The 14,626-nt window shown below is 30.6% G+C and overlaps 1 protein-coding gene and 1 pseudogene across 4 annotated transcripts in view; one reads left to right on the forward strand and one right to left on the reverse strand.

Annotated features, from left to right (window-relative positions):
* DPP10 (dipeptidyl peptidase like 10) overlaps window positions 1–14,626 on the forward strand; it is a 1,197,668-nt gene that overhangs the window by 1,048,100 nt on the left and 134,942 nt on the right. The gene's annotated exons all lie outside the window — the stretch shown is intronic.
* Window positions 9,679–9,796, reverse strand: LOC118614020 (annotated as a pseudogene).

The raw sequence follows: 14,626 nt of genomic DNA on the forward strand, positions 1-14,626 counted from the left end.
TAAATTATTTATATACAATTATTGTACCTATTTTAAAGATGATAAAACTGAGAACCAAATAAATTATGAATTATTTGATAAATGAAGTGTATAGCACAGGACTTGGCATATATTGGGCAGCCAATAGCTGAAACATATATTGTTTATTTCTATTAGTCACATATCATTCATGTATTTATATATAGAGATGGAAAGAAAGAGAGAGATCCATTATAAAAAAAAAATTGGACCACTCAACTATGGACAGTGAGAAGTCCATCTGCAACCAGCATACTGAAGACTCAGGAAAACTAATAGAATAGTTTCAGTTCTAGTTCAAATGATTATCAGGAGAGTCAATTCTAGTCCTAGCCTGAGTCCAAAAACAGAAGACCAATGTTCCAGCTTTGAGATAGTCAGGCAGAGATATTAAGTTCTTTCTTATTCTGCCTTTTGTTCTTTCATGTCTTTGGTGTACTGGATGATGTCTACTCACATTAAGAAAGGTAATCTGCTTTACTCCATCTATTTTTTTTTCATTTCTATTTTTTAATTAAATGTATTGGACAGACATCGATTAATAAAATTATGTAGGTTTCTAGTGTACAATTCAACAATATGCCATCTGTATATTGTGCATTGTTTGTTCACCACCCAAAATCAAATCTCTTTAAGTCAACACAAAACAAAGAGGCAACCTTCTGAATGGCAGAAGATATTTGCAAACAGTGCCTTCGATAAGGAGCTAATATTTAAAATACCTAAAGAATTTATACAACTCAACAACAAAAAAACAAAAAGCCAATTAAAAAATGAGCAGAGGATCTGAATAAACACTTCTCCCAGGAAGGTATACAAATGGCCAGCAGACATATGAAACGATGCTCAGCTTCACTAGCTATTGGGGAAATGCAAATCAAAACCACCATGAGATATCACTTCACACCTGTAAGAATGGCTGTTATCATCAAGACAGATAATAAAAAGTGTTGGAGAGGCTGTGGGTAAAAAGGAACCCTCATACACTGCTGGTGGAAATGTAAATTGGTATAGCCGCTATCGAAAACAGCATGAAAGTTTCTCAAAAAACTAAGAATAGAATTATCATATGACCCAGCAATCCCTCTTCTGGGTATCTATCCTAAAAATTTGAAACTCTTTATTCGTAAAGATATATGCACCCTGATGTTTATTACAGCGTTTACTGAGTCTATTGATTCAAATGTTAATCTCTTCCAGAAACACCCTCACACATATGCCCAGATTAATTTTTAACCTAATGACAGGACATTTAGAGAAGACAGTATAGCAAAAGCAGAGCAAGGGAAATTATAACAAAAGTATATCTACTTATATCAAGTATTTGAATTAACTACAGCATAAGAATGGACTTTAGGAATCAAAGAGTTGGACAAAACAAAATAGAATCTTTATAATACGAGTTGAAAAAAATAATTTAAGAAGTAGTCATAACAAATGATGACTACAAAAAAGGGATATCAAACTCTAGCTTCTCTTATTGTACCCTATTTCAATCCATCTTCATTAGAACCAGTAGTTTGCTTCTCAAACTATAAATCTAATTGTCATTCACATGCTTAAAATAATTTGGGAAAACCACACTGCCTAACTGAAATTCAAACTCTTTTTTATCCCATAAATGCTCCTAACAATTTGCCTTGATTTTAATTTCATTCTCATTTCCTGCTACTGTTTCCCCTATATACATTAAATTCCATTGACAGTTAACTACTTATACTTCTCTCGTATAGATGACTCCATTTCCTTCTCTCCAGCTGATGAACACTATTTCTTGAAAGGCAAGTTATGTTGATAATGACAATAATGGGAAGGATAATATCATGGGGAAGAAGAGAGTGATGGTAATTTAGTTCTCATTCACTGATTATTTCTGGCCAAGCACTGTAGAGAATGCTTTAACTACATTACTTCTTTTAATTCTTACAAAAAACCTAGGTTCTGTTATTCACAGTTTATTGCAGTGAAAATTATAGCATAGAGAGATTGAATGATTTGTTTAAGGTCACACACTTAATAAGAATGACTTTAATTCAAGCTGGGTACCAAATCCACTCAGCAAATTACCCACGTGGATTTTTCTAAGAATTCTTTTATTAATAATAAAAATTAAAAACTCATAAAGTCCCCTAATATGTTCTCTTTATATTGTATCTAATCATATTAGAGGTATTTACACATCTGTATACTTGATTTGGTTTCATTTAATCTAGAACTGAGCTCCACCCAGCCTGCTTCCTGCACAGCCATGACCTGCACAATATTAAGTTCATCATGGGCACTTTGTAACATTTTATTAATATAAACAAATATTTAAAAAATAAAGTCTAAATTTATCCAAACGAAGGCTATAAACCCAATAGTAACAATAATAAATCAAAGCAAATTTCCTTTGCTATTTTAAAAATTAGGAGAAATAAAATCATATTAAAATTCCCCTCTACTATAATGTCAATAGATTTTTTTGGTTTTTTTTTCTAATTACTTTTTAATTATTTTTCTTAATTATTATTTAGGGGAATTTTTTGAAAAGAGAAGTACCAAAGGATATAACTATAGGCATATCAAGAATGTGCCAGATTAGCAATGATTGTCTAAGTAAACAAAATAGTCTATAAGTCATTATTTTGGGGTCAGGGTTGTTCTTGAATTAGTCATAGCATGAAAATTAAATAATTCGCTTTAAATAATCTTGTCTTAAGGAAACACCATATGCTTTTTCCTACATTCTTTTAAATGAATCCCTTGTATGGTCACCCATTAGGAATCAGGATAATGGTCTTTATTGTTTATAGATCAATCAATATCTTTCCATCCTAATGTGTAATCTCATTGTCATCATTAAGATAGTGGAGGGCAAAGGAAGTACAATAAATGTTAACACGGACAAGATGAAGTAGTTGATAGACTCATTAGAGTAATTACCAGGACAGAGAAAGCTATCTGCTAATGTTAAGTCCCACAACTTTGTCTTTTGGATTAGATTTTTTCATGGAATCAGCCTGACTATTCTAATTTTAAAAATTTTACATTTATTCTTTAGGTTTCCTTGTCTTTCTTAGGATTTCTTTGTAAATTTTTCTTCCAAGTAGATACTCAGAGAGAAATTTACTTATTCATTCATTCATTCATCTATCTATCTGTCTATCTATCTATCTATCTATCTATCTATCTATCTATCTATCTAGTAATTTCACCCTTTAGTTATTCTATAAATGTATCAATTGGAGATTGAGGTAGGTTAAAACTTAGACTTAGAAGCATTTTATATGAAAGTGTATACTGCCTTTTTGTAATGTTTACAATGTCCCAAATACATAACTTCTTTAGATGTCTTTAATTGTGTTTGGTCAAATAAGCACCCTTGAAAGTTATAATCAAAACTTTTGGGTTCAGATTTAAAGAAAAAGAATAGCAACAACCTCTATCATATGTATTCTCAGTGTGCTATATGTTAAAAAAAAAAACACTTATGAATAGTGTACATATATTGCAATATTATTTTTTGATTTAGAGTTTACCAGGTATTTTAGAAATTTTTCTCATTGAATAATATAAAAATTAAATTATATAAATTTAGACTCTGAAAGTCACAATGTATACTTTGCCTACTCCATCCTGTTTCCTTTTGGTTGGTTCTATTCAGCAATTGGTTCAGGTACATAAATATAAATTACCACGTCACATGGATCTTTGTCTTTTTCTACCAATGGATCATTTATTTTCAAATTAACAATTCTTATCATTTACTTAAATTAATAACAAAAGAAACAATAAATATACAAATTATTGAGGTTGATCACATAATTGCTCAACACTGAATTGATTCTAAGCAGAGAATTCACTTTTTATTCAAGACAAATAAGTTTCCAGAAGACTGGGAAAGAAGACTGAAAAAAAGTAAGCCTTGGACATTAGGTGTTAATTAACTGAGAAAGTCAGTAAGACAATGACACATTGCAAGATAGTTCATAGTGTGAAATACTTTTACTTAGGTGCAAATTTAAAATTTAGAGGTTAGTCATTTTTTTTTTTTTTTAATTCTGGGGAATGAAAAATTGGAGGCTGAAGCATCTTTGGAGTGCTAATATTTTATATTCTGAAGATATAAAAAAAATTGCTTTCTTCTCATCTTGCATTTTTGCCTAAAAAAGGAGAAAGATAAATCTGTGGATATGAGAAAGGAAAATTATAAATTCTACTTAGAGTTTCATTCTTCATTAAGTTTTTATTTCAATATTGCCAAAAAGACCTTTTTTTAGCATTAGAGATGTTTATATTAAAAATTCAGATAACATAGAATGTTATGAAGAGGAAATTTAAAATTAACTGAAATCACACCAGCTGAAAAAAAAATCATTATATGTGATATCTAAATTGTTGTATTTTCCCAAGATAGTAAAACTAATGGCATTTATGTGACAATGACATATTAGTCTTTCAAGATAAATTGCATAAACTGTTCTTTTTGGAAAGAATTCACTTGAATTGCTGTGCTGTGTTTAGGAGTACATATCCAAATGCTAACAATACATCTCTATTCTGTAAAATGTAACAGCAATCTTAAAAGGCCAACATAGTTGCTTAAAATGAGCATAACTAATGATTAATTGATGTGCACTCTGCAGACTTCCTTCCTACCGTCCCATCACTATCTTTTTGTTAATGCAGTGTAATGCTCTTAGGTTTGTCCCATTCACTTGTCCTTTCTCTGCCCCAGTCTCTTTCCCTAACATGTTTAGGTCTACTTGACAACCTTTTGTCTTAAGGATGAATTAGATGTCTTAACATCTCTTTCTTCTTGCATTCATTTTAGTTTGGCAGCAAACATTAGTTATGACTTGCTGTATTTCACTCCCCAGAGTGTTAATATCATCTATAAATTATGACTCATGGTAGGCACTAGTTGTTATCAATCACCAGGGAGTAATTGATGCTGATTGAATCAAATAAATGCGATGTTTGCAAAGCTATGACCTTGTCAGTTAACTAGGGTTCCACAAATCTATTAGAGCTGTAGGAACTTAATCTTAAAGATAACTGAAGAAAGCAGATTACTGTTAATTTAGAAGATTTTTCTTTGTTTTTGAATTATAAAAAATATCCTTTTTTTTTATAATATTCAGTAGTCTAAAGACAGCACAAAAAAATCATTATTAATCTCCCTATGTGGAATCACAGACTAAATGAAAGTATCTGGGAATATTAAATGTGAAAGAAAGTTTTCCAACTCCCCATTTTATAAAGAAACTACATAATTGCAAAGACCAGATTATCCCAAGTTGTACAATGCGTCTTCAGCAAACTTGAGATCAGAACTCTTCCTAAACTGCTTCTCATCTCACCTCCCACAAAGTGCTTTTTTTCTTTTTTTCTAGATTGAAAGTAATTTATAAACATAATTTAAGATTAAATCTATTTCTAATTATCTTCAAAATGCATATAAAGTCCACTTTAACATATATCTGTAAGAAGCTGCAATTCAGCCAAGGCCCTAAAGCTGCATTCAAATATGAGAAGAAATAAAATTTGCATCATTTGTATTTATCTAGCCACAAGTCAGTGTTTTGATTTAGCCACTTTTTTTCCCGAAATGACTATAGATTTGACATTTGGACAGTATTTCCATAGCATATATGTAGGTATAAGATGATGGACTTCATAATAATTATAATAATAAGATAGGTTTTTATATGTGTGCTATATAGAGAAATTTCCAAAGATACTGAGTCTGCCTGTTTGATGTAAAAAATTCAGTAACTATTACAGGGAAAAATTCCTCAGTTTTTATCAGTTCTACCAGCCCCAGGCAAATGCCTTTCTGTTTTGACTTTTAATTAATTAACCATATTCTAAGTGCTAAAAGCAATGAGTCATTTTAAGAACTTATTTATTTTTTTGTATGTCATTATTTCTACTATCCCCAGTTTGTACTCACACAACAGTCCACAAATGGATTAATCATAACAGTTTGTGTCTGGGATTTTTCCATATATAATTTCCAATTTATAACTGGAAACTACTTGACAATTATCTCATTGAAACTCCTTCCTTTACACAATGAGAAACCGAGGCTCAGCATATTTAGTATTTTGCCAAAGGTTAAATGAAGAGTGAGTGCAAAAGTCAACATTAATTCTTGGCCTCTGGATTCCAAATCTTATGTTTTTACCTTTTTACCAATGTGACTGTAATTCTGGGAATTTAGAAATAGTGACTTTGCCCTTTTAAGTCATCATCAGTTGACAGAAACAATTGGATAGTTGAAAAACCATTTCAGCAGATAGCATGATCATTCCTGAAAGTTAGGTTTTTTATTGTAGCAAGTGTTTTGACACTGAACCTGATTTTCTGTTCACATGATATGAAATGGAACTTAATTTAAAAAATGCCTGAAAAAAAATATGATGTGAGAAATACACCAGAGTAATTAATACTAAAAATAATCTAACTTTCAGAATGGTAAACAGACCAGCTACATAAATTGTGGGGTCCGAGGCAGTATAAAAATGTCAGGTACCTTATTCAAGAAGCAAGAAGAAAGTGCTTTAAAGATACTAAACCATATAACACATTTTCTTCTATAGTCTGCCTCTCAACTTTTCATCATGTTGGATGATGATGATGATGATGATGATGATTTATTCTTTACTGCTTAATGCCATTCTATCTAAAGAAAAAATAAAATTTAATTATTAGTATATATTTTAGCATTTACACTTATATCATGTAACGCCACTTTAAAATGAAAATACAAGTTTTTCTTTCATATGTAGAACTGTTAAAAGAATACCTGGTAAATTTGACAATGTGCCCGATTATCGGGTGGCTCCAATGCCTCTAAGCTAGATTGAAATTTAGGTTATGCTGATTTTGGGAAAAAGGACATCAGCTTTAGAAACAGAAAATCTAGATTTATACTTGCTAGATAAACATGGGCAAATTATATAACCTCATAAAATAGGGATGATTGTACCCATCTCTTGGAGATTTTGAGAACCAACTCTGATAATATATAGAGAGCTCTAATCATGGTTCCAAGATTAATATGGTATTTGGCAAAGTAGACATTTTATAAATACCAGCTATTTAAAAAAAATCCATAGGGAAAATTTCATTAATATGTCTAAGTGTCAAAAAATAATTTTGTAACAGAAATCAAAACTAGGTCAATACATATTGGAGCATTTAAGGTACCACCAAGGATAAAAATGAAGTGGGGAAACAAAACAAAACAAAAACCATAAGATTTTATGATGGATTGTTCAAAACTATAAGGAAAGAATCAGACCAAAGAGAAAGCTATCTCAAAGAGAGAAAATTGTTCAAAGGGAAATCAAGAGTGTATTTTATTATTTTATTTTATTATTTTATTTTTATTAAAAATTTTTGGGGTGATATTTATCAACAGAATCCCATAAGTTTCAAGTGTACAATTCAACAGTATGTTGCATTGCATTGTGTGTTCACTACCCATAATTAGATTTCCTTCCTATTTGGAGGTGGTCCTGGACCAAGAGTTCCGTGAGGCCCTCTCTACTTTGTCTATACTAAACTTGTTTTCCTCTGAATCAGTACTTTTACTTTATCATTTAATTCTATGTTTCTTATATTATTATCTACTCCAAATGTCTGTTTCTCACATTCACATCTACATTACAGAGTTCTTGACCACAAAAACTATGGTAATCGTGCCTTCTTTTCCTTCCAACTTCCCAATGTTTAGCACAGTCAAAGTGAATTGTTTTTGAGATGCTTGCCATGCTTTTCAAATTTCTGTGACCATTTCTCTAGTCATTGTAAAGTAAATAATAAATTTTTTGTTATAAAATAAAAGGCATAGGCTAAATAGGGTTTAATGTTATTTCTGGCTCCAAAATTTTATTATATAAACATCTCCGGGAGATGGGGATTCCTTTATTGAAAATAGAGTATTTTGAGCCTAATAAGTTTGATTGCTTGTTTATATAATCTAAATTCTCTGGAAGACAACTCTTCAATCTATTTAAAGTACAATAGCCTAATTGAAATTTGATCCTAGTTCCCATTATAATTCTTGCTCTTATGTTTTCCTTTCATTTTCTCTGTCTGGTTGTATTTCTTTTTCTAATTTTATTTTCATAGTTGTGTTGTATGTTTTCATTCTCTATTTTGCTTTGTTTTAATTATGAGACCTTTTACATTTATTTAGAATTAATAAAGCATACCCTATACATAATATTGTTTTTGTACCACATTCATAGACCAATTTTATTGAACCAAGATGAGTTCTGACACAATTCTTAAAATTCAGGAATTTTCTGTGTCATCATAAGAAAGTTAAGAATAATCATGATGAGAAATAAGTCTTCAGTTAATGATCCGTTTGCTATAAACTATATTTATTTATTTATTTTTTTACAAAATGTTTTATTTCAACCAACTTTCCTAAGTGGTTTTGTACCAGATAACATAATTCAGTTGGCTCCCCATCATCTTTCGATTAGCCTTTCTATAGTTCCCATGTTTCCATGTTCTTAACGTAGAAATCTAGAATTAGGATGGAGGCATGTAATCTAAACCACGAATTAACTGAACTTTAGGTTGGAATTGATCAGTATGAAGGGGAAGGCTCTCTGTGATGTCTCTAAGTTTTTCTATGTCTGATTTTCACTGGCCTCAGGTGTTATAGTCCTGTCCCTAGTAGTGAAATGGCTTTTGTGGGGTGAGAGAGTTGCAAGTTTTCTATTGGGCTTCATACAGTAGCAATGATTGTTGTTATGTACTTGTTTGTTTTTTACAAGCCAGTTTTATGGTGTTGTTTCAGCCAACATTCCTAGAAATTTAGCTCCCACCGAGGGTTCCTTAGTCCCCTCAACTATTCTATGTGATCTCTAATACCTTTAATACTCCCTTTAAAATATATCTATATCTATATCTATATCTATATCTATATCTATATCTATATCTATATCTATATCTATATCTATATCTATATCTATATCTATATCTATATCTATATCTATATATATATATATATATATATATATTAGCATTTATTTGATGCTGAATTTACTCCCTGGCCATATGTTTTTGCTTCCTCAGTTTCTTTTGGAATGTCTTTTTCTTCTGTGCAACTTCCTCTTCTGGTTTAGGAACAATCTGCTTTTTCAGTGAGGATTATCCCTGTGTGGCAAGGAGAGCTTATGTAGGGGTTAATCCTCCCATGAGCTTTGTAAGTTCTGTGCTGCATTTTGGGAACTTTGTCCACCTGGATGTGCTCAATGCTCAGAGTCACATCTAAACCCTTAAGTTTAGCAATAGTCTCTATTTTAAGCATGTGCAGCAAAAATGCAGCACTCTTTTTGGGCCTCTGATCCTTCAATCCAACCTCACTCTTTGGCCTGGGCCCACCTGCCAGCTCCACCATTGTAACAATAGAATGGCAAACATTGCCTCTGTAAAGTGACACCTTTCAGATACTTGGTGGCTTTTTGGATATGCTTACCTTTGATGGCCTGGGCAGTTTCATGAGTATTCTTAGAATGAGCATGAAATGAAGATTTTTTGTTTTCGTTTTTGTTTTTGTTTTTAGGTAAGGCAACCCTTGGTTGACCTCAGAGACTGCAAAGACTTTGTCAGCTTACAATTCTTTATTTTTTAATAATTATTATTTTTTTACACCTACAGCACCTGTCTCCCTAGGTGGTCTCCCATCCAAGTATTAACCGGGCCAGACCCTGCTTAGTTTCCAAGATCAGATGGGATCAGGTTTGTTCAGGGTGGCATGGCCATAGACAAGATATGAACCTCTTGATTTACATGATTTTATGGGGTTTTCTGAGTGAATGATAAACTATTTTTAGAGGTCACTGCAGGTCACTTATGGGAAGAGCACTAATACCTTTTTAATATACACCTTTTAGGTTTAATTAGCTAAAATCCAATTCTGTTACTTGTAATAAAGAATGCTGATAGAGCCTTTCTTAAGACTTTATTTAAATAATGGAGGCATAAATATATACAAACAGAGCACGATACAGTCCCTTCTGAGCACTTGCATCCATGGACACACAGTTTACCCAGAGCTCAGCGAGTTGTGTGATAAAAAATATGTTTTCCCCTCTGATTGAGCACAGCTCTGTGCTACAGCATAGCCAAGATATGGATTGGCTTTCTCCTCCTCTTGTCCTCTCAGCTGTGTTGTTTTGTGTAGAGCACAAGTTGAACATGCCTTTGAAATAGTCCTAATATATCTACATATAATACAGATATGTGTATATTAATATCCATGCATGTGGTATGCCAGTGACAGTACTAAAATAAGGCACTTAAGCTGATTTTGATAGGTCATTCAGTATTACTGGGATTCAAATTACAACGTACTTCTTACAGTTTAAACATGTTAAGATACTTTGGAAATAATCAGAATTTAGTAATTATTTTATACTGAAAACATTTTTTAATTTACAAAACTTTTTATCCCAAAGAATGTAATGTATAAAACACAAAAATATACTGGAAAATGACAAAGTAGTATAATCAAAAATGATATAAAATATTGTCAATTACTGATTACAAAATTTTGATTCATCATCAAGGAGGATTTGAACCTCTGTTTAATTTCAGTACAGATCTGGGTTAAGGTCTCAAATCTTATTATTCTCACCATAAGTTGTTGTATACTTAAAAATATAACTAATGATAATGCTTAATCTGTATTTCCCAATTTTGTTATTCTTTCTACTACCACACAGGAAAAAAAAAAAAAAGAAAATTGGGACTAGTAGAGATTTCTATTCTAAGAAATCTAGTAGAAATTTCTATTCTAAAGAAATGCTTAATTTCACAAAAACCCTATAAATTTGTCAGAAGGATGTGAGAAAAGAGAAATAATTGGTAATCTTATTGCTGGCCTAACTGCCTCCTGAGCTAATCATCTTCTTAATTATTGATTCTCTCTGATCCAAAATAGGTTGATGATGCAGGACCATAGAGACCAAAGCAGCACTGATATTTTCAGAACTGTGTAGTAGAGCCACCAACTGCTTGGTCCTTTCACCCTAATCTTAAATCTTATCAAACCCAATGTCTAAGAGTATGCTGTCCCATACAAGACCATTAATCACATGTGGCCATTTAAATTTGAATTAATATTAAATAAAAATTGCATGTTCCTCAGTTTCACTAACCCCATTTCAAGTACTCTATAGTGACAGTCACTTGTGGCCACGGCAGGTCGAACATTCTCATGTTCATGAAAAATGTTCTACTGGCCAAGCTGACCTAAGCACCCAGGAAATTTTATTTTTAGCTTACAATTCTCTGGAATCATGCATTACAATAATGATATACTAAAAATCTCATTCCCATATCGATTGTGTCCTTTCCATTCAGTAGTTGCCACTAGGTAATTAGTAGCCTCTTGTGAGATAAAGCACAGAAAAGTACAATGGTCACAGCATTTTAGCTTTTAACACTTTTGACAAAGACATATCTATTTCCCTTCATCACAACTTGTTTGCTAAAGTAGAATAATTACTATATTTCATCCAATCCAAGCTCATCAATCGAATGGTGCACCATTATTTTGTGTTCTGGGAGCAATTAAATTATGATGTTCCATTTTTTTTCAATCATCTCATTTTCAGAGATGTTAAAATGTGAAAAAATGCACATCTTAGATTTATAGAAATGATAAATTTAAAAGCCATATTTCCATTCATTTGCAAAATCATATCTTGCAACATATTTTAAGACAACTTAAATACAGGAAATTATACTTGGTAGTGTCTTAATGGATTGAGAGTTTTCTTAAAATATCCTTCTATTCCTTTATTCATCTTATGAATCTGGCTTTATCTCAAATGACACATATATATATATATATATATATATTTTTTTTTTATATTTTTTATATTAAAGTGTGATTTAAATACAAGAAAAACTTTCCTTTTTAGTGTACAGGTCTGCAAGTTTTAACAAGTAAACATAGTCATGGAACCACCACTACAATTAAGATATAGAATAATGCCATCATAAAAAATTTATCCATGTTACTTTGTAGTCAACCCTGCTCTTTAATTGTAATCCGTGGCAACTACTGATTTGCTTTCTATCTCTGTAATTTTGCATTTTTTAGAATGTCATATAAATGGAATCATACAGTACTTAGCTTTGTAAATATGGTTTCTTTACAGAATATGTTGAGATTCATGTATGTTGTATATATCAGTGATTTGTTCCCTTTCATTGCAAACAATATTTCATTGGATTGATATATCACAATTTATTTCTTCATTCCTCAGTATAGGGACATGTTGGTGATTTCAAGTTGTTGATGATTATCTAAAAATCCAGTATATATATGGACACATTTTTCTATAACATAGATTTACATTTCACTTTGAGTGAAATACTTAAGAGTGAGAATTGCTGAATCATATGGTAACTTTATAAAAACCTATGAAGATATTTTTTAAAGTATTGTTTGCAGTCCCACCAGAATTATTTGAAACTTCCAAGTGCTATTATTATTTTGCCATTCTAATATTATGTAGTGGTTTTTGAATTTTCCTCGTGAAATTTCCTTGAAAATGATTTCATGGGCTTAATTGCTATCCATATATCTTTGGATGAATGCTTGTTCACATATTTCCCCATTTTTAAAGAGAGTACAAGTTTTGTTTTTGAAGTATGAGTTTTTTTATTTATTTTGGACACAAGAAGCCTTTTATCATATATAATTTGCAAATATGTTTATTCTAGTCCATAGCTGACCTTTTCATTTTGAAATGTGACTTTTTTTAAAATCAGACATTCCTAATTTTGATGAAATCCAATTCAATTTTTCATTTATTTATGGTGCTTTTGGCTAAGAAATTTTGCATAACCAAAGTCACAAAGATTTTCTCAAGTATTATTTTCTTCCAGAAACTTTAGTTTTTACCTTGAGAACTCTGATTTATTTTTGGTTACTTTTAATGCATGCTGCAAAAGATAAATAAAAATATATTGTTTTTCATATGAATATCCAATTATCTTAGCACCATTTCCTGAAAAGTTTGATTATCCTTTCTTTCTTCATTGAATTGCCATGGAACATCTATTAGAAATTCAGATAGATGATAGATAGATAGATAGATACTTAGATACATAGATAGATACCTAGATAGATACATAGACAAATACATAGATACATAGATACATAGATGTGAATATATACAGACATATATACATATTTATATATCCAGCTATCTTGAAGTGGACTTTTACATAAAACTTCAGAAATCAGTTACTGTGAAATCTTTGGAGTTGGCTTTTGAAGATCTTTGCTCTTTCTTTCCCATTTTTCTTCTTCTACAACTACTGTTAAATATCATTTATCTTCACTAATGCATTTAGAGTGATTTTTGGTCTTCATGCCAAATCTTTGATATTATATACATGTAATATCATATAATGCTATATACTATATACATATAACATCAAATGTAATATCATGTATACATATCACATAATACTATATACTATATACATATAATATATGTAATATTGTATATATACATATATTATATAATATTATATACTATATACATATACTATTATGTACATATAATAATATTTGACCTTCAGTTTATGCCATGCTATAGAACACTTACTTTAGTCAGTTGTAGTTAAATTTTAAAACATTATCAGACCTTAAAAAAGTTATTCTCAAATATTTTCAACTCATAACTCTTTCCCATAATATGTTATTTTTATTAACTTTAGTAACCTCCCATCCTTTAAAAAGAAATCATTGATTTCTTAACATCACCAGGAAACTGAGGCAAACAGTTATGTCCCTTGTCCAAGTTTGTACATGTTAGCCAATCAAACAATCCACACTTAATCCACAATCTTCAGTATTACATTACCCTGATGATGGAAGATGTTAAATAAAAATATGAACAAGTAAGTTATGTTTATGACCAATAAAAATGTGTTTTAATAAGTGACTCAAAAGATTTTTAAAGGTAATGGACAATACAATTTTTATTCCACAATATTTAATCCTCTTTTCAATTTAACAAGAATTTAATCAGGATATTAAACCTACATTTAAATAGTCAAGATTTAGAGTACATATATGTCACAAGAAAGATGAAAATGAGCTCATCTCAGATGTTAAAATGGATTTTAAAGTCATTTTGTAGTGGTTCTACTCAGGAAAAGGCAAATAAATAAGACCAAAATAATTCTGAAAATTATCAAAGTTCTATGTGGAATTTAGGAGTAATATTAAAATCAAATGACTGTGGGTAGTAAGCATTGTACACTTGAAACCTATTTAATTTTATTAACCAATGTCGCCCTAATAAATTTTATTTAAAAAGAAAAGTTATATAAACTACTGAACCAATTGTATTAAAAATGGCCCAGTTATTTGAGAAATAAAAAAACAAAACTGAATTTATACTTAAAAAAAACACATAATTTTAGGTGAATTCAAGAGATCATGGATTTTAAAAGCACTGGAAGAAATCACTGTTTTAAGTTTATAATATTACTAACGTTTTTCTTGGTATGCTTCTAGGTTGGAAATAGGAAATAACTTTTAGAAATAATCATATAAAGTTTTAAAATT

The sequence above is a fragment of the Rousettus aegyptiacus genome, unplaced genomic scaffold (genome assembly GCF_014176215.1).
Source record: "Rousettus aegyptiacus isolate mRouAeg1 unplaced genomic scaffold, mRouAeg1.p scaffold_m13_p_2, whole genome shotgun sequence".
Taxonomy (NCBI): domain Eukaryota; kingdom Metazoa; phylum Chordata; class Mammalia; order Chiroptera; family Pteropodidae; genus Rousettus; species Rousettus aegyptiacus.